General features: G+C 38.5%; 2 long non-coding RNA genes across 2 annotated transcripts; one reads left to right on the top strand and one right to left on the bottom strand.

Annotated features, from left to right (window-relative positions):
* The first annotated feature begins 7,465 nt into the window (after positions 1-7,465).
* Positions 7,466-9,932, top strand: LOC146434891 (uncharacterized). The gene is made up of 4 exons (XR_014853304.1): positions 7,466-7,503; positions 8,044-8,277; positions 8,877-8,941; positions 9,859-9,932. It is a non-coding gene; the product is annotated as an uncharacterized LOC146434891 (long non-coding RNA).
* A 4,138-nt stretch (positions 9,933-14,070) lies between these two features.
* Positions 14,071-25,264, bottom strand: LOC146434890 (uncharacterized). Its single transcript, XR_014853303.1, has 3 exons — positions 25,189-25,264; positions 20,348-20,438; positions 14,071-15,211 (listed from the first exon to the last, which is right to left on the bottom strand). It is a non-coding gene; the product is annotated as an uncharacterized LOC146434890 (long non-coding RNA).
* Between the last annotated feature and the right edge of the window lie 1,859 nt (positions 25,265-27,123).

Below are 27,123 nucleotides of genomic sequence, written 5' to 3'. Positions count from 1 at the left end.
TTATACCAGAAAACTTGTCAATTTTGCCCAGCTTCAACTTTACAATTTTATTCTCACTTCATGCAATCTAATTTTTCTTTGTTGGGCAGTATCCTTTGTCCTCTTTTTCAGAGCAAAACCTTGTACAGACCTCTTGGATACACATCCTGGTACTTGAGCTCTTCACACACACATCTTTGTGCTTAAAAATATATGGATGTGAGAGGATGAGTGTGAGGTTATATTTTTTTTTAAATTAAATCATCTTCCTCCTCTATAACATCTCACATTGAAGATTTTCTACAGCACCACAATGTTATACCCTACACCACCTAACTTGCAAAAGGAAGCAGAAATTGCTCTGAACCTTCACTGTAAACATTTCTGCGTGCTGTGAGTTATGGAAAAAGGAAAAAATTTGCTCTCTGTTAAAATCCTTATACAGAGTAGAATGCAACATGCCCCCCTGAGCTTGTCTGCAAATGCAGCTCGTTTATCTTGAGGTGAACATTAATGAGAATAAAGACCACAGATGCTTGGAAGAGCCATTAGAAGACACAGCCATTATTTGCTCACCAGTGACAGAAACAGTATTATCCACCAGGTCTTCAACATTTCCTCTATATTTTGGAAAAGCTGAAGAGGAAAGACAATTTCATAAATAACACTCCTCCAGGTCTTTTTTACAAATCTCATCTCCAGCGTTTCCAAGAACTTTTTGGACAAATATACTGCAGAAAGAGATGTAAATATGAGCTGTGTATAGTTCAAAATGTCACATTTTAGGGCATCTGTAAAGGCACTGTAAGTAAAATTAGGGTTTACTTGTGCCATTATAAGACCTAATTTAACATAATAATATGAGCATTATATTTGATCAGTGCCAAATAGTTATGCAGAGGCCCTTCCAGGGGGTGTGCTTTGATTACACTGTTCCTCATCTCAACAAATAACCATGTGAAATTACTTTTTTTTCGCTTACTACCCATGAGTCTCCAAGTGCTTTTCAAGAGCCATAAGTGTACCTATTCCTTTTTTGTTGACAAGAGGCACAACTGTTATTATTCTGAGTTATTACAGCTGCAAAGAAAATAAGCCAGACACTTTAACTCCCACTCTTCCTCTCCAAACATTGCTCACTGCAGTGCTCATAGCAGAGACTCTTTATGTTCTGAGTGACAAAACAAAGTTCAGAAAAGCAAACTGCTGTCAGAAGACCCACAAAGACTCAAACTTGTGTCTGGTGGGACCTTGAATACTGTGAGCTTCCACTGCTAATGGAGGCAGAAATCTTGATTGCCAGGACCATCTTGGCCACTGTGGTGTTCTGGAATCTGTGACTGTGTCCAAATAACCACTAACATGTAATAAACCCCAGATTTCCTGGCTGTGGTCATTCCTGCCTGCCCTGAGGATGTGAGCTTTGTCTCAGCTCACAAACTGTCTCAGTTCTGCCTTTGCAGTTCTCTTTCCCATCTCACCGTGGGGAGGTGAGCAAAGGGCTGCATGGGGCTGAGCAGCCAGCTGAGGTTAGCCAAGACAAACTGTTAATTAACTGTGAATTAACTGGGGAGAGGTCATAATACTGAAAATATTTTCAAGTAGAAAAATACCTTTTTGAGAGCACAATTACAGCCTAACTCTGAAGGTTTAACAATTACTTCAATTTATGCATAGCCTGATTTTATGGGCATTTGCCCTTCCTGTGAAAGCTACTTTTTACAGAAAAGCTTTGTTCATATAAAGGTTGTTCTGGCAGAACTATTCAGAGAGATTGAATCCCTTTGAAGCATCAAGAGTAAAACAGGTTCATTTCACCAAGGTCAATTTGCTTTTCTAGCTTCAGAGTGTGCTGGATCCAACCAGCACAGAGTGTGGTGCCACTGTCACTGCAATCCTCTTCCAAACCAACACACTGCACATCTAAAAACAACTATTAAACTGAAAAAATATAGTGCAGGTTCTCATCAGTGATAGAATTCTTTTTTTTAACTGAAGGAGGTCTGAGGAGGTTTACCTGTGAGGGAAACTTTTAATTAAATAGCTGCTGTGGGTGTTAGTCATGCCTTCCCTTTGCTGACAGGGATAGACAAACTGTCTGCTGAAGTGCCCATTCACTTAACAATACCTTCCTTTCTGAGAAATTTTACATAGAGAAATTATACTAAAGTATAATCTAAGGGGATTTTGGTGAGTTTTTTTTTTTTATTTCATAGAACTTTGAGTTTGTTTGGGTTTTTTTACACGCCTTTTTATTTTTTTTTCCTTTTTTTGCAAGATTAAATGTAGCAGAGTAAAACTGCAATAAACTTTTATTGACTATTTTAGTGAAATAAAATCTGGAGACAATGCATGCTTAAGTAGGTAACAAATGATGGTGGATATCTTGTGTGCTACAGGCATCATTTAAAAATCAAAAGATTCACTACATAGAGACATGTCACAGTAGATAATATAAGCAGAGAATTTCCCTTCCATACCTAGAAAGTTTTTACTTTTCAACAGAGCTGGCAGAAAGAGCAGATCATGCTGTGTCAATGTCTGATGCTATTATTCAGGGCATCTATGCTGTCCTCTCCACTCTAGCAGGAATATTTTAGGATTCTAATTTATAATAAATCAAGTAGTTCCTTCCATGGAAGTGTGCTGGGAACACCAAAAACTACTAAATTTTTGTTGTGTTAGTGTTTGTAGTCAATTAAATATATCTTTAGACAAAATGTTCCAAAATGCTTCAGCTCCTTGACATTTTGTGGTTTGTACTTTGGAAATCACCACTTTCAGTTCCACTGAATAATTTGAATTTGTCTAGCAAGATTTGCAAGTGGCTTTTGAAGAGTCTGAAGATATGTTGAAGGACCTACTCCAAACCAGCTTCTCAGTCCCTCTGCTTTGTTAAGTCCTTGTCAATACCAATATTTTCACAGACGTTTTCACAGGGTGCCTTGCATGACTGGAAAGAGCTTTAATTAAAGTTTCTTTCTGGCTTTCATAAGTTGAAGAGCTTTATGACCTGAAACTCGAGGTCTTTCCTTTCCCCATGAAGAATTCTTCTCTCATTGCACAATAATGTAATTCTTTATTTTCTTATAATATCCACCACCACCACCAAGGGGCTTCACTCTGAGCAGTTCCATGGGTCCCTCTTCTTCAGGAAAGACTGAAAAAAACAACCAATCACTGTTTGAATGAGGGTTAGAACAGCTCACTGCAACAAGCTCCATGGGACTTTTACAAACATAAATGATGCAGAGTAAAGGAAACTAGAGTTTAGAAATCAGTCTTTGTAGCTAAAATTAGGAATGGGAACCAATTTCTTAACATGTGCTCAGTAATCTCTTTTTTTGTGGTCCTTATCATCCCAGTAGCATGTTAACATGCATTCAAACATTAGCAACATCAATAGCAGTAAATGAAGTCTCTTTACAGCTCCAGTGAGCTCTATAAGGAAAATGATTACAAAACACAGCTTTGTTTTTTTCATTTGTCATTACAAGGAACTTCTATACACTATATATTCTGTCATTTGTCATATAAACCATTCAGGGGAAATAAAATTGTAGTAGAGTTCATAGTTTTACAAAATTAGGTATCTTACTTTCCACTAGTTTTTAAATATAAGGAATGCATTTTTTCTCTGAGTGTTCAGATTAAGCAGCATTTTATTTTAGGTTTTTCACTGCAGGTTTCTGTAAATCTGCAGAACTAGTGTGGCTGTTTTCTCAAACTTCCTCAAAGGATATAAGGATCCAATCATCATACTGCCATTGACTTTGAAATGGCACCATAAATTTGTTTCATCTGCAGTATTCATCTTTTGAAAAGAATAATCTAGTCATCTTCCCCCCGTTGCTAATGACTGCTAGAGCAGATTCAATTTTGTCAATGTGACTGAGGATGAATCTGATTCCTTGGAAGTCAGAGGGAGAGTTTACACCTATGATTACCATTTTGCTTTCTTAGGTATCCTGTGCACAAAATATTTGCTTATAGCAGATTTAAGAACAACTACCATGAGTTTATAGGCTGCATTGAAACTTCAAGGTCTCCTAGAGAAGGTACAAGAGAAAGACACAAGGAAATCTATTAAAGTTGTTTAACTCATTTACATTTTAAGACTGTAAGTTTATCTTCACTATTATATTTTCTTACCTGATTTAATTTTCTAATTACACTTGTTACCCTACTCTTAATAAGATTACATTTTTCTGAAAATCTGTGTCTTGCCCTCAAGAATTAATTGCATTCCTTAGCTGTTTGAAAGAACATTTGATCTGAAACTTCTCTAAATTCCCACTCTTTCCAAGATCACCAATTATTAAAAACATTTCTTTGACAACTTGGACAACATGTACATTTGATTTAACTCTAATTGCCACCTTGATCCATATAAAAATAATTACTAAAGGTCGAATTCAATTATCATTTCCAATCTAAATGATTCTACAATTCTATGAAAATCTAGAAACCACTGATTACTGCTGAGGAATGCCTACATTGCACATGAAAATGGTTCCTCACGATAAATGATAATGTGACATTTATGTCTGGGGGTCTGATAGGGGACACCAAAATTGTGCATCTGCTGAAACAATAGATGGACAATTCAAATCAGTCCAAAGGTCAGGACAACACAGATGGTTTGGCCAAGATCTATTCAGCCTCCATGAAAGGGAACAGATTCACAGTCTTGGTGACAATTGTGGCAGAGAGGTCATGCTGGTTTCACCACACAGGCAGGCTTTGAGACTATTCTCTATTTTAACAACACCAGCAACTTTGGTTCCTAGGAGCACAAATTTGCATTCAGAGTTTTATTATGGATGGATGTCTGCTCTCTTCACTGTTTATCAAAGAGCCAGAAATATGGTAACCAAATTTACCAAGCAGGCAGTTGTTTTTCTAGCGCCAGAGTTTCACAAATGAGCTGGGGAATCAGTGCCTATCAAGCTGCTCTCTAACTGGCTGGAAAAGTGTAGTCAGAGAAACACTTTATCAGTGCCAAAGTGGAAGCTGTAGTGAGCAGTATTCCCTGGGTTATTTCCAAATGTAGAACTATTCAATATTTTTCATTAGTGACCTTGATGACTGAGCAGTGAGCAAGCTTTTGCATTCGCAGACATCCTCAACTGGGAGGACAGGTCTGGAATTCAAAGCAAGCCTGACTAATTGGAAAAATGATCAGGAAGGGGAAAAAAAGTAGAAATAAGATGCAATTTCACAAAGGAAAGTGCAGCATTTTACAGAGAAAAACAATCAGCAGTGGAAAGTCCAGGTGAGGGACTGGAGGTGAAGGAGCAGGTTGGGAGAGCTCCTGGCAATTATCTGGCACAAAGCACCAAGCTGCAGTTCAAGGAAGACTGAGCTGGACTGGCTGGATGGATTCCAGAGAAGGTGACTGTGAATAACCAGCATCTCAGGAAATGTTAGCAAATATAAGAAAAAAGGGCAGAATGCCATTTATTTTGGCTAGGGGAGATAAGATGCCCACAATAGCTCTGCTCAGGTATATAAGTTTCCTGCAAAGTGGAAGTAATCTGCTTGTGATAAAGAGAAGCAGAAACAGTTTTAAGATGAAGTGAGAGAGAATGTCTAATCTACATCTTTCCCCACTGCAAAACCTTGGCAAAAATTCTACAAGCTCCATAGGCAGTTGTCATGACTGGAGATTTAAGTTTTGTCCCAAATGAGGCAGGTATGGCTTGTTCTGCTTCAGAGCTGAAGATGAGCTCAGTGACAATGCAATTTCCTTTAGCCTGGATTTCCATGACTGGGAATAAAACATTCAGCTCCCCCAGCCACCAAAACAAGGGACTGTTCCAAGATCCTCTTTGTGATTGTAAAATTGCATTAATTTATCTCACCTGAGGCCTGTGTAGCAACTCAAAGGATTCAAATACTAGAAGCAAACTGCAAAGAAAAAGAACATATTCCCATCTGTGCAGGTCTGCCTCCTTTGTAGAAACATAACCCTCCAACAAATAACGTGCAAATACACAAAGCAAGTATAAGGAAGGAGGTAAAACAGAAAATCACCCCTTCCTCTGATTTTCCCCTTTTCATCACAGATTTATGGGTTTCAATTAGAACTTTATGTAAACCATACATGGCTCCCTGTCACTTGTGCAAAGTAGGCCATTGCAGGTTAAATTCCCATGTATAAAATAAATAATATTTATTTAGTATAGACTTCTTTAATCTCAGAGAAAAGAATAGTCACACAAGCCATAATTTGATTTTGGTTTTATCTTTGAAATTGTATAATGTTGACTTCTTTACAACCTGCCATGCAAATAGTTACTTCCCTGTGAGGACCACAGGGCCATTAGTCACCTTGATTATGAGTCAGGAAACTGTAAATGAAGCACAAGAGGTAACACTGTGCACACTCATCCAGTTAAGTGCTTATTTTGAGAAAAAAAACTCCATACTTCTCTCATAACACATCTTACTTCATTTTGAACTTTAATTGATGCCACACTGACCCATGCTGGCTGAAGATAAGTACACATTATACAAATGCAATAGGCAAAACTACTGTCACAGCAGGCAGTTAATAACAGAGAAGCACTGGAAACAGATTATTCTTCAATGCACACCTTCTGAGAGCTGGTAATTGAAGGTATAGTCAGCAGTGATATCCATAGGAATGGGTATGGTCCTGTTATTCAACCTGTTATCTTAGGCTGCAATGTAGATGTATTTATTCTATTACCACCTCCACAAGCTGTTAAAGCAGGTGGGGCACTGGTTGTTATCTCCTGATATAACTCACCCCTGATAACTGTTAATGAGCTATCAAGAAGCAACTGCATGACTCTGGAATTATCTCATCCTGTTGTGAGATGCTCCACGCAGGAGGGAGGAGCCAAGCATTCCCACCTGGATATAACCTGGCTTTGAACTGCACAAGCAGCTCCTGTCTGCTGGATTCCCAGAGGACAACAGCTACCACTGGAGCTTCAGGTGGAGACCAGACCTTCCACAGGATCACTGCTTCAGCCTAACTACTTCACTTGGACTGCTGTCACCACCCTGACTAACAGGGTGTCAGGTTGTATCTGACTGGTTTTGCTTTGTTTTGTTTTTCTCGTACTATTGCATTTATTTTTAATTTTCCTGTTAATTTATAATCCTGACTTTCAATCTCCCACTGGTTTGCTTGCAAACTAATACACTGTTTTCTATCCTGCAGGATTAAAATATAGGCAATGCTGCACTACACATTGCACATGAACTACTTATCCACCTTCTTTCTTAGAGGAAATTGAGACTGCAGGTGATTCTAGTGTATAGTTCATCTCATCCTAATAAAAGAATTTCAGGGAGACTTGACCTCCACCCTCTCTCAAGATTTAGAGAAGTCTCACCTGGATTTATACAACTAAAATTCCACTACTCTGTGATTTCTGCTCATATTTCTGACATCACAAACAAGTCAGTGAGCAGCTATTTAGATGTTGCCTCTCCAGCTGAGCTGGTTGCTACTTGAGATGGAGACAAAAAGTCCTGCTGGATGAGCAGGTGAAATTTCTTCCTGATGTCTTTATCAAATTTACAACCATTGCTGTTCTTATTCCCAGTGGATTCTGTTGGGAGATGCACTGTGGATAGTGTTTCAGTCAAGGAGTGGCTGCTAATTGCATCTCACCTCACCTGATTTAACATAAATGGATCAACCCTTCCCTAAGACCTCACCCAGGGCCTCTTTTCAGATTACTCTCAGTGCCTACAAGGCTTGATCTCCTCAGCCATGTCTCTAGACAAGCTGAACTTCTCACTGAATGGACATGACAGCTGCTCTGAGATTTACAGCTGTCTCAAGCTCCAAGTTATTGAGCAATTTAGAGCTGCACTAATTGGCATAACACTCTTTTCACTTTCCCCCACACAAAAAAAGCTATTCAGTCTTAGGCCTAGTTCTAAAATAAGTAAAATTACAGGTAAGCTGTGTAATTTATACACAGACATCACAGAAAATTCTTCAATACAGCAAAATTCCTTTTCTCTACTGAGCCAGTTTGACCCAGGATTAATTGTACCTCAATTCTCTCTGGATCACAGCATGAAGCCAGCAAGTGGGAATTCTTAGGTGAAGACAAAGGCTGTACCCCTGGGGAACTTCTGAACATCACTGAACCATCAACTTGATTTTTTATGTTAGAACTTTTAGTAAGTCCTCTCCCTAACAGTATGAATTAGGCAGTGGCATATGAGCTCCAAAAATTAAGGCAAGGAGGGCACACAGAGAGAGGAAACACCTCCAAAGAGGACACTTCTCCCAAAGAGGGAGAAAAAGTGAGTATTTCCATAGAACTACATGAAAAAGATATTCTATTTAAAATACAGCCAGATGAGCTCTGTTCAGAACTCACTGGGTTATTACAAAGCAAAAGGAAAAGAAGCACTAGCTGAGGAATTTTAAATGCATGAAACCCTGATGTAAGCCATGGATCATGGACAAGATGTAGGAAGCAAAAATCAACAGCATGCTCGTTGGGAGCACCTGAAAAATTTATGCAGGGTGACACCTGAATGATTCAGGTTTCAGATATTTAAGCCCCATGCTGTGCCCTTTAGCCATCTCAGAGCTGAGGATGCTGGCAGAGCTCTGCTCCCTTCCCTGCACGTGTTTTACCTTCTCAGCAGTGCTTGACAGCCAAGTCCCATGGCACAGAGCTCCTCTCCATCCCCTCCTGGCAAACCTCTTCAGGGTAACATTCCCCAAGTCTCTCCTTCCCAGAAACACAGTGGTGTAAGGAAAATTTCAGTGCTGTGAATCAGCACATCAGCTCAGACCAGTGAGATGAATTTGTTAATCTCTCTGGTGCTGTGCAGGTTTCCTGGTTTGACACTCATGGTCCCACAGGATCTCAGCAATATTGCTTGACATTTAGGTTTAAAAGGGAAAGACCTGGACTGCAGTACTAAAAAGGCAAATACTGAAATTCTGCATTTCCTGGTAAGTATAATTCTGCCTAGCTGTAAAGCAGTTTGGGGTACACCAGCCAGCTGGGCTCCCTCTGGGAATTAAGCACAGCATCATCTGCTCTGGCACTTATAAAAATATCAAGTCAAAAACAAAAACAACTTGTTTCAGGAAAGAGCAAAGAGCTGAACCAGCTGTTTTGGCTTACACTTCTGGAATATAATATTTTAGTTTTGCCTAAATCCTGCCTTAGGCACAGAAGTATTTTCCAGATCTAGCCCTAGGAACTTGTAGAGTGCAATGAAAAATGCTGTATGTTACAAGTGATGTGCATTCTCATATATGCCATACACACTATTCCCTTGTGCCACTCCATTCCCACACCTAATAGAAATATTACAGATTTACAGCTGACTTAGGACAGTAACAGATCAGAATCTGATCCAGGCAATACACAGAACTGTCACTGAGGATCATACAAACAGAGTTTTTGTAAAAACCTTCACTGTGTGATGTAAATCACAGATGAGAGGAAATATGGAGTCATTCCTTCTAAAATATATATATTATCTTCCTATTAAAGATAGCTCTAAACCTCACTTTTATCTCTGAAAATCCCTGACCTCTGGCAAGTCTCAGATTCCAAATTAAGAACAGCATCTAAATTTTGCAGCTGGTCTCTCCATTCATAACGAGCCAAGTCAAAACTGAATACATCCAAATTAGAGGGGAGTAGCAAACTCTGGACTCAGATGTGAGTTCTGCAGCAGAAACCTCTTTCAAATGCTCATCATGTACTTGTAGCCACCACATACAATAATCTGTTAAAACCACCCAGATCTTTTTTCACAATAAACCTGCACCAAACAGTTATTAGTGATATCCAGCACAAGTTGTCACACATATTAATGTTAACACAAATTGATCAGCCTAAACGTCTGGCATGCCAGACACTTATGATTCATAGGAGGGTGGAGATAGATCTGCACACAGAGAAGATCTACTGGAAGTGAATAAAAGAAAAGCCATCACTCCTCTATGGGTCTGTCATCTGCTTTGCCAATTCTGTTTAAAAAAAAATCCCAAAAAACTACATGAAATTCATCTCTAGAGAGAAACCCAAAGTTCAGTCGCTCCTCCCATTTCTATTTGCAGCTTTCTTCTCCTAATGTCAACTCCATCTGTCTTCCACAGGAACTTAATGTCTTTTGAATTGTCTATTTAATCACTTGCAAGTTTGTCCCCTCGTTTGGCTGTGCTCTGCCCTTCATCTGTCAGCTTCAGTGCTCAGCACTCAGAGCATCCTCCTCCTCCACCCACGGATCCTGTCCCTCCTTTTCAGTATATTGCACTTTATCAGGTCTCTCTTCTGTTGTCCTGAGGTTAATTTTTTTCCACTCAACGTGACCCATTTCTTCTTTGTAAGCATATGAATTCCCCATTGCTCTCTCTCCTTTTCCGTCCCTAGTTTTACAGAGAATCCTCTCTCTTTTCTGCTTTACAGGATGTTCTCAGAGTCTGCTCCCCACTCTATTGGCATCTTTGTGCCTATAAAAAGTCATATTTTCTGCTTGGAGTAGAGAAAGACTTCAAATTACAGTAAGTTTCTCTGCCAGTAGCAGCAATTTGTTTAGTGCAGGGCTGTTGTTGCAGAGTGATTGTCTTGATTTTTTTAATAATCATTTTGCATTATTAATTTCTGAATTAAAAAAAAAATTATCAAGAAGCACACTTGGACTCCATTGCCCTCCATGCTGACATACACAGCATTCTTCTCCTTTATGCATCTGCAGGAATTCTAAACAAATGCTATTATTACTCTTCTAATTATGCATCCATAGTGCAGGGTAGTAAATATCTATTCCACTCAAAAGTAAATCTTCATTTTTGGAGCACCCTTGCCATTTCTTTCTGGCTGCTACAACAGTCTACCCATGATACTGCATTTTCCAGGTACCATAAACCAAATATTATCAGACATAAGCAAGCTTTCTTTGTTTTTTCTTCATTATCCTGAGTCTTACACTTGGTTTCAGTGTGGTTCTACTTTAGCAGAAAGCCACATTTCTATCAATAGTCAATTAGAGGTGTCAGCGAAGTTCTGAAACAGGTACTACTGTGTTCTGGTGATAACCCCTCCAGAGCCCTGACTAGAGAGATGTTTTTGCAAATGTGGGAATCTGTGCCATAGGAGAACATAGCCCAGGTTGTGCTGTGTTTTCATCTGAGCCCAGAGCATTCTGGGATATGATCTGAAGATTTTACTCAGATATTTTCAGTAAAGCTCAGGTATATTTTGCAATGTTCTGCCTCTGTATAAACAGATATGTGGTGTTGCCTTCCAATGTCAAAACACAGGGAAGCTGATGGAGCTACCAAAAATATCAGCTACAACTGCAACACCAGTTCTTAATTCCCCAGATGATCAGAACCACCCTCCAGAAAACAAAAAAAAACACAAAAAAAAATTCCCCTAAAACCAACTAACCAACAACAAAACCAGCTGTGTTTTATAATTTGTGACTCTTTTTGTCAGAATGCATACACATATGTGCTTTCTTGACCACTTCTTGCAAGAAATAAGAATAAAATTTGTAAAAAACAGTATTTCAAGAATTCAGTCATAAATTTTTGCCTTAAATCTTCAGAAAATGAAAATAAAAAAGTTTTTAGTACACTTTTTTATACTACAGTATATGGAAGATGAGATACACTCAGTTGTAGGCCAGCATCTCCTCTGTAATTCTTGGTCCAAAACTTTAGCTCCACTGTGATCTGAGAATATTGAACACTCAAATTCTTCAGCAAAAGATTCTTTAGTTAATTCTTTAGCAAAACTTTTAATAGCTGCAATCTGATGCCACTCCATCAGCTACCCTGTTTTACAGACCAGCTATTGCAAGATTTAAGAGCCAGACTTAAGAAAAAATACTTGAAATCCAACAGGCTGAACTCTGTGGGATGTGCTTATTAATTCACATTTGAAAATTATTGCTTGGTGCAGAAATCTTCAGAGCTCTCCATCTACTGCCAGAGAGTTGCCTCTTTCCAACTTCACTTGTGCTTTGGTTCATCCCAGGAGTCAGGAGCAGCAGCTTGTTGGCCATTTCCTGACACTGATCAGAGCTTTGTGCTGAATGTGACAAGTAATAACATCCCAGAGAAGGTTTATTCTAAACCAAAATAATTGCTCAGCCTGACCTTCTTATATGCTTGTTTTTCAAAGCTGTCTGTCCTTGAGTAATTACAGTGTACCTAACTTGGAAATCTTTTCCTACCAAAAGATGCTCTTTCTGATATTCATCCTCCCTGGTAACACCCAATTATTACAGAATCAATTGAGGCTTAGCTATAACTATAAGAGGCAATTAGTCAAAGGACTGCAGCAATTAGAGGGCTTCTGCCTTTGCTTTCTAAAAGTCAGATGAAGAACTCTGTTCTTTGCTCTCTTGTCTGTAAAAGCCACACAAATGTGTTGATTCAAATTCTCATACAAGTAAAGACATTTTCATGGGCTTTATTCAGTAGCTGTAAATCTTCAATTAAATAGGAAAGCATAAGAATGATTTTGAAGGTGAAATAACATTTAGTTACCTCCTAGCCATTGATGGGAGTAGTTTTGAAGGTGAAGGAAAACTTCCCTTTCCCCACTCTCTACAGGAGTTCTATTTTTACCAAGTATCCTACAAGAGTACAATAGTTCTATTGCAAAGTCTTGCAATAGAACATAAGCTCTCAACCAGGTGATATTTGAATATTTAATAACTATCTTTCCCTGATACATCACCATTTTTTTCATCCTTACAAAAGCTAATCTTGAAAATACCCCGTAGTTTGTTTCAATTCACAAATGTTGGAACCACTAATTCCTTTCTTCTTTAAGAGGAATAATTGATTGTAATTGTAATTGATTGATCATTGTAATTGATTAAGCACATGAAGTGAAAACGCCATGGGAAGCATTTTTGGTAACAGGGTAAGAATTCCTCTGGTGAATAAAGAGAGCCATGAAAATAGCTTAGGTTTGTCAATATTGGTAAGAAAATGAGCAAAATCAGAATATTTTGAGAAAGTATCCTATTCCACATCAATTGTGGGATGAATTTAATTTCATTGGGTAAGGTGATCAGTGCAGAATACTTAATGCAAGGAAACTCTCTATTTTCCTCATCTCACTGGGAGTTACATGTGACTATTCAAATAATGTCAAAAGTGAGCACATTCAGCTCTCAACTCCCATGTTCCCAAGAAATTTATTGTGTGAAAAAAGATGAATTTGTTTCCAACAAAGTTGAAGATAACTCAAAACTTTTTACCTCATCTTTGATTGTGTATGGCTGCTGACATTTTCCTTAATGAATGTCTGATTTTCACCCAATATTTCACCAGAAATGTAAAATTACACATGCATGACCAACACCAGATAGAAGTGCTTATGAATTCTCTCTCAGAAATGGCAGTGTTAAAAAAAAAAAAATACACACATCAAAACTGTCCATAAGTTGCAGTATTAAAAATATTACCTAAGGTGCTGAAAATATATCCTTGGCAAAGACGTTTTTGAAGAATGATGATTGCTAGTGTTGTCAAATATAATTGATATCTCAAGTTTATTAAAATACTGTGTCTTCAAGATAATTTATTCCATTTGATAAAACTCTGGCCAAAAAATAGATCAAAATATTTTTACCATCCACATGCGAAGCTTTTTCCTTACTGCTTTGTCATAAAATATTAAATACAAAGCATCAATAATTAATTAGGTCTGCCTGGTCCATTAAAAGGCAGATCACCAACCTGATCAAAGCACACTTTTGTAGATATAAAACTGCAGAGTGTAAAAGTCGTGTGGGCTGTACATCTCCCAGGTGACACCTTTACAAAGAGGGAGTGAACGTCATTTTGGATTTAATCGTTGCTTTGAGAGGCTGGGATTGAAACCCTACATGGGCTTGATGACCATGAGACAGCTTTAGTTACTGTGATGTTGAAGATGTAATCATGGATGTCAAATTTTCCTCTCATTCCTAGGGACTCCACAGGACAGATGTCAGATGAAGTGGTGCTCCCTGTTGCTCAGGTAGTGCTGTGCTGTACACCTGAGTGGGACTCCTCCCAGAAGGATTACACTGCACTGGACTAGGTGACAATATTGCCCCATGAAGAACCATAAAAAAGTTAATCAGATAAGGACTGGAACAGATCCTAGAACAGCTACCAAACCAGCTGAATTTTTAAAGAATCTAGGACAGGATGGTGTGTCACAAGCTGAAAATTTATCAGCTCTGCAATATTACGGAAAAAAACCAAACCCCAATCTTGCTGAAATGTAGATATTTTCTGCTGGAAACAAAGCCTATAAGGCAAATGAAAGGACCTTTCATTTGTTTCAGCTTTGGGAAAATCTTGGCAAAAGGACTGTGATGTATATGGGATATTGTAGCATCTAAGATGTGCACACATCAGATTCTGAGTGATTCTTCTTTCAGCCAGTATCCATTTTTCTCATGATTGCTAATTCCAAACAAAACCTATTCAAATTCAATATTTGCCCTTTTTTCCCTCCCAACTCTTTCCCCCATACTGTTTCTCCCAGAGAATCTGCAATGTTGAATCTATCATTACATTCATTTCCATGGCAACAAATGGGATGCCATAGGAGTGTTTTGATCCAAGGACAGAGTGGTAGATAGAGGTTAGATTCTGAGAGAGAGAATTCTTGCTCAATATCAAAGATAATTACAAAGGGAATATAGAAAATTATTTGTTGAGCTAATTTTCTTCTATACACACAGAACTTTGCTTCTCTTCATGAAGGACATTCTCACCTCTAAATGCTGAACGCTTAGAATAATTTTTAGGGGTAGAGGTGATTTAATATGTTAATATCTGTCTCATTTTTCTTGATTATACAACATGCATCTTTTTTTCTTATCAGCTGATAAGCTAGTTAATATTAAAATATGAGGAGAAGATGCTATGCTTGATTATCCTCTGTGGCATCTGCTTATTTCAGTAGGCAATGGGGAAACACAATTTATGAGAGAAGAAAACCACCATATTTACAGTGACTTCCAGCCTGATGGATTCCAAAACCCCTAACAAACCAGAATGGATCCAAAAGACATTAAATTCTTGCTGATTATTACTCCTTATAGCTTGATTCCACCTTCAAGTTTTTCAGGTCCCATGGGGGTGGAATATGTGGGACATTTTCTAAAGAAATGCAATCCTTCATCTTCTTTCTTCTTTCTGGTTAACTTCCTCAACCAGCCTTTGCTGGATCCAGACCCTCCTGTGGATCTGGAAATAAATAAATTGGAAAACATAGGGTTTTCTATGACTGGAAGAACCCAAAACTTTTGCAAAAAGGCTGCAAATAGCCAAGACAAAAACAAAATGCAGACATATTTCTCCTAACAATTCCAAATTAGCGAGAGACTGCAAATGCAGTCAGGAGTCATGCTGCAATCAGAACTTACAGACCTCTTTCAAGCTATGTACAACCAGGAAAAGAAAATAAAGTCTAACTCACACTCTAAAACAGCACTAAGAAAACACTAATGCTGTGGCACAAACTGAGAAAAGTGATAAAAGGAACACATAAAAGCAAATATTATACAATTCCTTTTTTCTAGGGTTTAGGCACACCAGGATACAGACTTAAAACCTTTTTTAATGGGGTCTGCTGGAGACTCAGAGTGCACATGGCAAGGTTTGGTCCCACCAGGTGCCTGCTTTGATGGTGCTTTTTACCTCAGCCCTCATGTCCTTCTAACTACAGGCTTTGTGCTTCCAAATTCACTTTTCTACAAACATCACAGAAAACATAAAGAAGTATTGAGTGAGTATTCAAGGTAAGACTTGAACCTAACTTTGAAGTTTCGAGGGAATGAAAGAGGCTGGGGGAAGATTCCTTAAAAAGCTCATTGGAAACTTGATTTAACTGGAAAATAACTGACATTTCAGAAGAATGTGTAAAACAGCCTTCTTAAGAAATCCTCCAGAAAGATAAAACTTGTCTAGTCACACAATGTCTCACCACTCACTGAGCAATAAAAGCAGAAATGACAACCACATGAAATTATATTAGTGGAGTAGCTTGAAGTCTGTTCAGAAATTCAGTTTTATGCTTTCACCAAAGTATTTCATCTCCAAAATTATAAATGCATTTAAAACTTCTTCTTCTTCTTCTTAGTAGCTGGTTTGAGGCTGTGTTTTGGATTTTTGCTGGAGACAGTGTTGATAACACAGGGATGTTTTGCTATCCCTGAGCAGTAGTACAGATAAATTAATGACATTTCAGACTATAATTATCAATTGACAATAAAAGCAATGTCATTTTTCAGAATAATATGTCTCTCTCCTGATCTAAATCACTCTTCCAAGGGGCATTTTACACACCTTTGTTTTTTTTCTTTAGTCAAATGTTTTCTTATGTGCTTAATACTGAATGGATAAACAATTATCTATAAAACTTGAACCAGAATCAATACCCGTGGGAAGAAACCCATCCAGAGGACTGTGTGCTCCTTTTCATATTGAGAAAAAGAAAATCCTTTCAGTCAAAGAAACTGAAAAATGAACAGTGGGGCAGGGTGGGGGGAAAGTGCTTTTTTAAATGGATTTGAATGTCCCATTGTAATTTTGACTTTTTCAATTTTTTCTGACCACAGGAGAAAAAAGCAAATAACTAGTTATTTTGAATAGAAACTCCAAATGGTCTCTTCTGCCTTTTCCAACAATGGCATTTTAACTGTATAAAGTCACAAATCTGAGCCTCCAGGGGAATCTGCACTGTCCATCTCCTGTGTGCTACTTTCTAGAAAGTAATCTGTGATGGTATTGTGTTAATCCTTTGAGATCAGATATTAAATCTTTTGTGTATCTGGATGGACAAAATAATCATAACATTTTGATACTTAATACAAATTGCTTTTTGTAGACTGCAGTGGGTAGGAATGTGATTCTTACCTTCTCCACATAGGGCTCACAGGGAAGCCCATAGAAACACATTTCTGTACAAATGATTCTGAGAATTTTTTTTTCCATAACTGTTAAAATGCCTAAAGCAAATCACACTGTGTATTGCAAGGAAGCTCATGGTAGATATTCGAATGCCTTTATTTCAACAAACGGAATACATACATTCCCTGAGTTCTCTCACTTAGATCTCAGTGATACTTTTATATCTTCTTTGCTTGCTTTTTTAATCATTTACAGCCTGGGAGAAAAATAGAAATAGTCCTCTATAAAGTGGTATGTGGAAAGGCAGCTCTGTGGTGCTTTTTGCACCCTAAATGTTACATTTGCACATAGTTAATGGCAAGACATTTAAAGCATAGTGCAATTCGAGTTTTCATTCAGCTGTCACTGAGGTGACCAAGAAACTCACCTATCAAAAATGGAGGCTTATTTAATGTCTGTTTCATGCCTGAGTGTCTCTGTTAATACTAGACTGAAATCCATAGTTTTCTACTGACATTAGCTGGCACAGGAATCAAACTTTTCCTCCCTAACTAGAAGGAGGTGAAGCAGCACACAGCAGATGTTAAAATTTTGGGATTTCTTTTGCAATCTAAGGGCAAATATCTGAGTTTCTGCTGCAAACCACTCCAAGGGATCTGAGGGTAAACCTCAGCCTGAGGCACACAATATCTGACTGACACTTCATTGCACAGCACATCCTGGACACTCTGACACATTGAGATCTTCATACCTGGGCTGGTCACTTCAGCCTTTGGATGCTTCTTTGATCTTTTTATCCAAGAGTTTACTCAGTCACTGTCTGTGGTGGGGAAAAAAAACCCCAACAAGCCAAAAAACACTGCAATATGAGCCTTTTTTAATGCTGCAAGAGCTCAGGACATGCTACAAGCACACACAAAAGAGATGGGGACCACTGTCCACAGTTTGACCTCAAAAAATGGAAGGACATTTAATGCCTAGTTGTCGCTCCCCTGGTTTTTTTTGACAGCAGGATATGGCAGTTTGGGTTGGAAAGATGAACTGGAATGATGTCTTTCTCCAACAGGAGCAGGAACTCACAGCACAAATACAGGCACAGGCTTCCAAAGGAATTGATCTTACCAACAGGCAGAAAACAGTAATATTTTTATACCCAACCCAACGCATTGGAATATACACTGAAACTCCCAGTTTATCCTCTGACCCTCTTTCCAAGTCCTTTAGCATAGTCACAAAACAACTGGTAAAAGCAACAGGCTAAACATGGCTTTAATCTGAAATCTACAGATGGAACTCTTGATAAAATACACATGAGCCTTGGAATCTGTTTCTTCTATGGAATAAAGGTTTGTTATAAATGTCCACAGTTACAAGCAAGCCATTAAAAATTAACTAACTCATATTCTTAAATATAATGCACATATATGTTTAATAGTCTATGAATAATAGCCCTGAGACTACACATGACTGAACATTTAATCTAGAGAGCCTTCGTTTCCTCTTGTCAAAATCTGCTCAGGTTTTGTTATTGAAGAGGTAGGAAACAAGATTAATGGTCCCATGGCTGTGAGTTATTTTTAGCCTGTTTCTCTCTCTACATTGTATTGTTTGCTTGTGTAGCATAAAGCAAAATGGGATATAATATGAAATAAACTTTGTCTGGCCATTAATTTCACCATGAAGGGTAATGTACATCAATAATCATTTACTTCTAAAAAGCCTCAAGTTGCAGGTTTTTGCTGAGATATTCAAAATGATGTAGAGGGATTAGTGGTATCCTCATTAATTTTAATACAAGGTAGGTGTCTAAATCATCCATCTATATCTCAAGATTGTTTTGTAATCTCAACCCATTTTTCTTGATGACATGATTTTGCTTAATTATGTAAAAATGCAGCAAGATTTGGCTATTTAACATCTTCTTAAATTTATATTACTACAGAAGATAAAAGAAAATAGAATCTTATCTGTGTATGACATGGAACAACACAGTGTGAGGATTCTTTGTCAGTGCTTTGTCACAGTGTAGGCAAAAAAGCCTTGATGATTTCTATTTAAAGGTCATTATTTTGAGAGACCAGCAGTGCCACTGATCAAAACATCAGAGATGATTTGGTTTCAAAGTTATCACTGAATAATTAATTTACTTAAAACTCAGACAAAATAAATATGCAAAACAGAGAGATGATATTTGACAGCTCCTACATTCCTGTTAATATTTAATGCTTCTGTGGGTAGATCAGCAAGAAAATCTAATTGAATTAGCAACATCATAATTTGAAACATGAATATCTAAGTTTCAGTGGATGGTCACTAAACAGTAAAGTAATTCAGTGGGTCAGATTCAAATATAGCCAATATACCACCCTACACACTCACAAAATAGCAAAAGGGAACATAAAAGCACTAGGGAAAATACCTGATATCCGTATAATTCTGAAACATCAGAACAAATTGTATGTTTGATTATCATTTCATGATTCTTTCAGCAAGAAAAAATGCTTGAGTTTTTTTGCTTTAACTTTAAAAATAATTTGTGGGTAGAACTTGGCAAGCTTTTATACTAAGAGATCATTTCATGTCTAAGCAACTACAGGGAGGAATTAATACTTGACACAGCTCAGCAAATTGGCACTGCACATATTATGGGGAGGTATTAGGGGTAATCAAGGGCTGATCAGACAGTGAACAAGGGATTATTTCCACTTAGAGCACCCTGAACAAGCCACAACAGAGAATGGCAAGGTTTGGAATGGACCTTACAGATGATTTACTTCCACCTTCTGTGCCACCAGCAGGAATGCCACCCACAGCTCAGGCTGTGCCAGGTGTTGCACACAGGACAGGGCTGAGTGCTGATCCAACTTGCTTTTCACTCATCACATTACAGATCACCCCAGAGTCTTTCATTAAACACTCTCCTCTTCCAAAGCTCCTATCTGCTGAAGAAACTCTCCACATATTCTCTGTCCTGCTGTCACCACCTTTGCTCTGAAGAGCAGCAAGGACAGCTGCTGAAACACAATGGAGCCTCGAGGTAATCAGGGCATCACCATGGTGGGAGATAATGACTGAACTGGAAACATCAAAAGAGTAAACAAAGGATGTGATCTGACCCCCTCTGGAGAGAACAGAGCACGGGAGAAATCGTTGTGTATCAAAATGCTTTGTTCCTTTCAAAGACAGTCCTGGGTAGATGAAAGCTAAAGGATGTTCCCACACTAAGTCAATTGATAAAATACAGGAGACAAGATGAAGATAAGGGAGATGAAAGCAAGTCTTTACAGTGCTTTTCCATCTCTATAATTAAGAGTGCCAAGTGTCCAGCAGGATAGAGAGCACCTGATCTGTGATCACCTCTGCATCTCACAGAGCACACAAGGGAAGCTTGCAGCTTCAGAAGCTGTGAGGCAACCCAAATTCCACACACCACATCAGAGAGGGAAGTTGGAAGTCAAAGGGTAAACTCACCCTGCTGCATGTGTGTGCTTCGGCTGAGTCATTATCCAAATGTCAGGAGCTGACTGGTTTAGTTAGAACAGGGGAAGCCTTTTAAGAGGATCTAGAAAGGAGAACAAAATTCAGAAGCACTATTAGAAAATAATAGGCACTTCTCTCCTTTTTTTTTTTCCAGTTGGCTTGCAGGACTTGATCCAAAGCCCACAAAAGTCAAAGAAATATTCCACTGACTTCTGAAATCAAACTGAGAGGCTGATCAAATTCTTGCTGAAGTAATACTTTGATTTATAAACCCTCCATTTCTGGACAGGTTCACAAATGCTGTCATCAGGGAGGTTGTTCTGTATCACTGCTTTTTAAAGAACAGTAACAGGACAGAAGGGCAATAACCCCTCTGGTAAAACCATACAGCAAATTGGCCAATATTATTGCAGTTATGGTGCAACAGTTGAATAATCAAACCTGGCTATTTAATTGTAGGAACTTAAATATGAATCTAAACGTGTAAACAGCAGATTGGTAGCAGTCTAAGCTGTCATAATTCAGGTAACTGAGACCATTTATTGCTGCCCAAAGGCTGAGTTGCTGAGCAACAAGTGTCTGAAGTTACATGTGACCAGCTGCAAATGGAGCTCCCAGGCAGCTGAAAACATTAGCTGGCAGAAGCTTCTGCACTGGTTTTCATTGTTAGACTGTAAAAAGCTAAATATTTGCTCCAATTCTTATTGAGAAAAAAATAAACAAGGATTTTTTTAGGGTTTCTTGAGTCCCAAATGGAGCCCACTGTACCTTTTGCTGGGAATGCTCCTCCAAAAAATTGTTTCTCAGACTTCTAAATCACAGTGCAAGATTTGACTGCAACATAAATTACAGTGGACTTTGGTTCCTGAGCATTTTATGCTGTGGGGCACCACCAGGAAATGAAAAAGAAACCAAAATTGTACCACCCCAATTATGGTGTTTGCTTCTCTCTTCAAACACTTGCTCCTGACAAAGTTGTGTGATCCTACCTAACACATCACAGGTAACAAACTCAAAACCAGCTATCAGAGGAGTATGAGAGACTAATATTAAATTAGCCAAGTTAAAGGGTTAATTTTTTCTAAGATTAAGAAAAAACCTGAAAGAGTTTCGAGCCCATGACATTTTGTACTTGAAGGATTGCACCCAAAGTACTCTTGAGAAAGAATTATAAGAGAAGATGTGGTCAGAACAGTGACATCCCTCATTTTTATTTTGCTAGGAAGTGATGGAAATATAGAGGATGACAACTCTGGCACTTTGGGGTGTGATTATCAAGCTCACTGGTTTTGCTTGGACCTTTTGGATGAGGTCCAGGAAAAACTAGTGAGCAATCAAACCTTATCAAGGACATCACAAGACAGTTAAAACCTCCCAGATTCATTGCTGTCCCAGTGAGTCACGAACTGTAACATTTTCACAAATTTCAGTGGAAGATAAAAGGGGATGATGGCTATGTTTAAATCAATGGACCCAGAAACACTTCCAAGATATTAAATAGAGGTCTGTGCCCTTGAACACCATGGCTCCATCATAGAGAGAGATTTTTGCATGCAATTTCCACTGAAAAGAAGCCCAGCCTACAGATCAGTATCTTCTGGCCACATCTTTGATCTGCAGCATCTCACCAGGGAAGGTACATAGCCAAATCAGCCAGAGACAATGCATCTGTCACCCCAAATTCCCCTTTCCAAGGAGAACAGAGCATAGTAATTTGAACAGATCAATAATGAATCAATACACAGCATTGATCTATTGTGTATTACTGTGATTTTCTCATAGCACTTGATTTTGTTCCATTAAAAGTGACTTCATGAGCAAATATTTCACAAAATTGTGTGGATACTTTGTAGGAATGGAAAACTAAAGGCAGTTCATGCACATGAAGGTAATGTTTTGAAAACTTCATTCTCATAGCAAGTTTTAATTTCCCAGGGGAACCAGGCCCTGAATAAGGTAAACATATCTTTGTGACTTGTAGAATATGTACACCCCTTTCATATTTCTAAAGAAATGGTGACAGGAAACATTTTACCCAAATAGGAGGTGAACTTCCATATTAAAGCACCTCTTAATCCCCTTGAAGCTTTTTACGTGATACTGCCGATGTGCAGGACTTAAAGTGAATTTATGTGCAGCTTAGGTGTGTTTTAAGACTCCTCTAGACCATCTTTAAAATATAAACTGCTTTCTTCAAAAATAAAGTCAAGAACCCTCCCTCTCCAGTACTACAGTGGCACCTAAAGCTGCTCCCTTCCCATAGGGCTCAGCAGGGCTGGCAAAACCACATTCCTGCCATTGCAGCTGGTTCCTGCCATGGGCTCTGGTTTTCCAATTTCTTGGAAAGCCCTGCATGGTCAGTAAAGGCATGTCAACCCTCAGGGGCCTTGCTGTAAGATTGGATATTCTCAGGCAAAATAATTGCATGGTCAGCACAGGGATCATGGTGCACTGGAGCTCAGACAGAAGTACATTAGATATTTCTTCAACTTCCCATTGGAATGTATCTGTACACTACAAACAATAAAATATCAATAAAAATATTATCTCTTAATAACCTCAGGGTGAGAATCAGACCTATTCTCTTGGCTTACATAGCTGTACCTACAGCACAGTTGTTCTATTTTTCTTTGATGCTGCATGACTACAAAAGTTTATTCTTTCTTGCTTTCACTAATTTTATAAGGTATTTCTTTCCACAATGTATTCTTTCACCTTAACTGCCCTGACAGAGCACTGTTGGGTAACAGAGACATTAAATACTTTCATCAGTAGGTAGGAAGGAGGAAAGGAAAATAAATGGATTTTGAATTAACATTAAAACATGAAGATAAGTTGTTTGGGGTTTTTTTTAGTTTTATGAAAAGATGCTGTAAGTCACACAGCATTCTTCAAAATGTTCCACGTGTTTGATATCTTTGCTGTGTTTGAGAAGGTACAGATACCTCCTTAAAATGGAATTAACAGGCTGTACCCACTCATGGGAGCATCACTCTGTCTGCCAAGCTCATTCTCACAAAGTGACTCTGAATGATCTCGTTGAGCACATATTTAAGGACAAGCTATAAGAATACATAAAAGAAAAAAAAAAAGAATTCATCCCATCCAGAAGGGAATGTAAATGTTTCCAAGCACTGGAGCCAGCAAAGCTGCTGAAATATGAGATAACATTCAGCAGAGGATCCCTCCATCAGGATATGACTCTGAATGTGACTTTCATTATTGCTTGTTTTCCACAAAAGAGCTGGGCACAAGGTCAGGGACATGACAATCCCACAAAGAGAAAGTAGGTCTTGGCTCAAATGCTAGGCTGGATGTTAAAAGCAGAGAAAAATCTAAAATTATCCAAAGAGGACTACAGGTGATGGCAGGTAGTATGGAATATGGAGAAAAAGGACCATTTTAAAATTCACTCTTGTGCATGAAGAATAAAAACCTAAAAGCCCCAAAGCAGCAGCTTCTGCATTAGATTCTCTGTCAAAAGGAAGCAAAGAGATTTGAAATGCTTGACTATGGTACAAATATTTGCAGGGTCTTCACTGGAAATTGTAACATCACCTCCTTGAACAGATTGCTGTAGATCTGGTAAATGACATCACTGATGTATTGGGTCCTGTGCTCTCCCAGGAGGACAATTGAGGGTAATTTGGGAGAAAACACACCTGAGAGAATGTTCCTTTCCTGCCAGCTGACAGTCCTGTATATATGTTTGTCTTTTGCTTCTGTCCTTATCTCTGCAGCTCCTGAGTGAGGATGCACTGGGTCCCCTTGGAGCATCCTATATCCATGAGATCTCCTCAGATCCTTGCCTACATCCCCACATCCATGGGATCTCCTCAGATCCTTGCCTACATCCCTACATCCATGGGATCTCCTCAGATCCTTCCATGCTGAAGCAGAAAGTGTTTGGCTTACATTCCCACTGTGCTCAAGGATGCAAGTGGGACTAACTCACCATATCTGAATTCCTTTCCAGCTACAGCTAGTGGTGAAAAATCAAAAATTCTGGCCTATCGTATCACTGGCAAGGCAAAAAAGAGGTTGTGTTTCTACCTATTTTCTTTTAGGCTCTAAGCACAAATGTACACTGTGGCACTGTGTTATCTGACATACCTGCCATTATGCAAGATTTATTCATTTTAGTCTTATGCTTTCCCAACCTTCCTCTATGCTCCTTTCTTTGCACCCAATAACATATTAAAAATAGATACTATTTCTTTTTTATATGTTAACAAAGCAGTTTGCACAAGAAAGCCTTGTTTATTATTTGGTTCTGTAGTTCTAGGATAATAGAACCCCCCAAAATAATAAGACCTGATAATAATAGTAATGAAAATAACAATAGAATATTGCCAACAGAAAAGTAGACACGGAAGAAAAACAATGCATGCATCCTTGACTACACAAATAGAAAATTAATGTGCAAGCACATTCATAAATTAAAGCATTGAATTCTGCTTGCTGTTATTTCTGAAGCTGTATTATTCATTTTTTTCCACTGTCGTACTGAGTTATATCTCAGTCTTCTGCAAATTCCATGCAAAAATGTTCATTTAACTTGCAAGTTTCATGAGTTTTAGCACAAATCATTGGAACTGATTTGCTTATTATACAACACATTTTTTTTTTTTTTAAATGCTGATAATCTGAATATATAAATAAAGGAAAACGCAATACAGTTACATCATGTTTAGTAAATAGTGAAGAGAAAGAAAATGGATACTGAAATAATTTGAAAAATATTTAGGAATAACAATCAGAATTTTTAAAAAAATCAGAAATTCAGTGTAACTGGTTTCCAGAACCTAAAAGGGCTGAATTCACAAGGGTACCTTTTCAGATATTCAGTTTTGTCGACTCTGCCAGATCTCTGGCAGCTTCACCAGCTGACTCTGCTTTGTGAATAAGATCCAAACCACCCTCCTCCTCTTGAGCTAACCATCATTTTCACAAACTTAAATTGCAGCCTGTGCTGCATATGGAAAGCTCCTACTTCACCTGGATAGAAGTGGAGATTGTAAAGCCATCAAGCCCAGTGCACTTTACCCATGCAATGCTAGTTCAGAAACACCTGTGCTAAACACCTGACCTACTGTGAAAATGCACAGTCTGCAGCAGCCTTGAAAATTTCCCATTTGTCACCCACGGCGAAGAAAGGAGGAGGTGAAGTGGCTTCATACTAGACTGGAGGATAAAAAAAAGCCACACTGAGACAATGTATTTTAACTCCTTTAAAGACCTTTTGATAATGTTTCAGAAGGGCACCCTGGGGTTTTTTCACCTGCTGATCAATGTCCCTCTTTCCACAGCGATATTTAATCGCTCCCTAATGGGACCAGGAGGAAGTTCTAAATATAACCACCAAGAAGAATGCTCTGAAGAGCCAGGACCCAGAGTTTCCATTACTTTCACACAGAAAACTGTGATGAACATCAGGGTTTAGCAAAATCTGAGCCACCCCATCCCGTGGAGGGAGAGTGGAAGCTGAAAAATGGGTCACTACCATGAAGGGCATTACAATTACTGCTATTGAACACGTGAGGTTAAACCCATAAGCTATGAACAGTCACTAGCAAAAATGGCTTTAAACTACACTGGATTGCACCACCAATTTGGAGGAAATAGTTGGTTTAGAAAAAGAATCCAAAGAATTTCAGTTAACTGCTTGCACAGTAGGCTATAAAGTGACCTGCGGAGTCTCAGCAAGAGCATATTGGAATAAATGAAGAGTGAATCATTTTCATGAATGAAAAGCTGAAAGCCCCCTCAGTGAAGAGAAAAAAAGAAAAATTGGGGAAAAACTAAAGAGGATCATCAGCTGAATCTCTTTTCTCTAATAGTTTTAGGATAGAAAAGGAAACATTTTGAATAAAAATAAGATCAAACATGCATTTCAGATTCCCAAGAAATGGTTGAATTCTGCATGGAAATGTATTTACATAAATACTCAAGCTGTAAACATCCACAGCACTCATGTAAATATGCTTGTTCAGAATCTTCAGGCTAGAAAAAAATTGTACAACTCATGCTCCTGTTCAGGTGAAGTTGCAGCTCCCTATTCAGGGACCAGGAATGATCCCACCTGACTAAGACAATCAGCCCTGGAGGGTGACCAGGAATTTACAAACAGAGGAGATTCAGAAAAGTCTGTTAGAAAGCAAGAAAAGAGCCAAACTCAGAAAGAGCAGTACAACATAGAGAGCTTTGAAAGAAAAAGTGAGTTCCCACCACAAGCTGCATTACAGAGAATGTTCCTGACACTTCCAGCAGGAATACTTCTTCAAGTGTTTATCAACATAAATATTTCCAGCACTTTCCTACCAATTAGCAGATAGCCATGTCTGATCTCTGGCTGCAGAAGAGCTCAGTGCTGAACCTTCAACCCACAGAAGCCTCTCAAGCTGCTCATGCTGCTGCAATGCTCACTGCCCAGCGCTGAGAAAACACTTCCTGGGCATCACTGAGGAGCAAAGAAACATGATCAAAAGGCTGAGGCCAATTAAGAAACACTGCAGATGATCCAGTAAAGAGTAAAAAAATATTTCCTTTGTGAGTTTTTAAGTGGAACAGGATGCAGCTAAGGCAGCTGGAAGGAACAGCACTACAGAGCAGAACCTAAATCTGTCTGATTTCAGAAGTGTCTCTTATAAGGGTGACAAAGAAAGGGCAAATTTCACAGGTGGTGGGAAAGATAGGGAAGAAGAATTTAGTTGTGTTGTTGATGGAAAAGTTAGAAAGTGACAGGGGACCAAATTACAATCTGTCAT

This window comes from Lichenostomus cassidix, chromosome 7 (genome assembly GCF_008360975.1).
Source record: "Lichenostomus cassidix isolate B80296 chromosome 7, HeHo_3.0, whole genome shotgun sequence".
Lineage (NCBI taxonomy): Eukaryota > Metazoa > Chordata > Aves > Passeriformes > Meliphagidae > Lichenostomus > Lichenostomus cassidix.
Note: the sequence above shows the minus strand (reverse complement) of the source record. Positions and strands in the feature narration are given on the sequence as shown.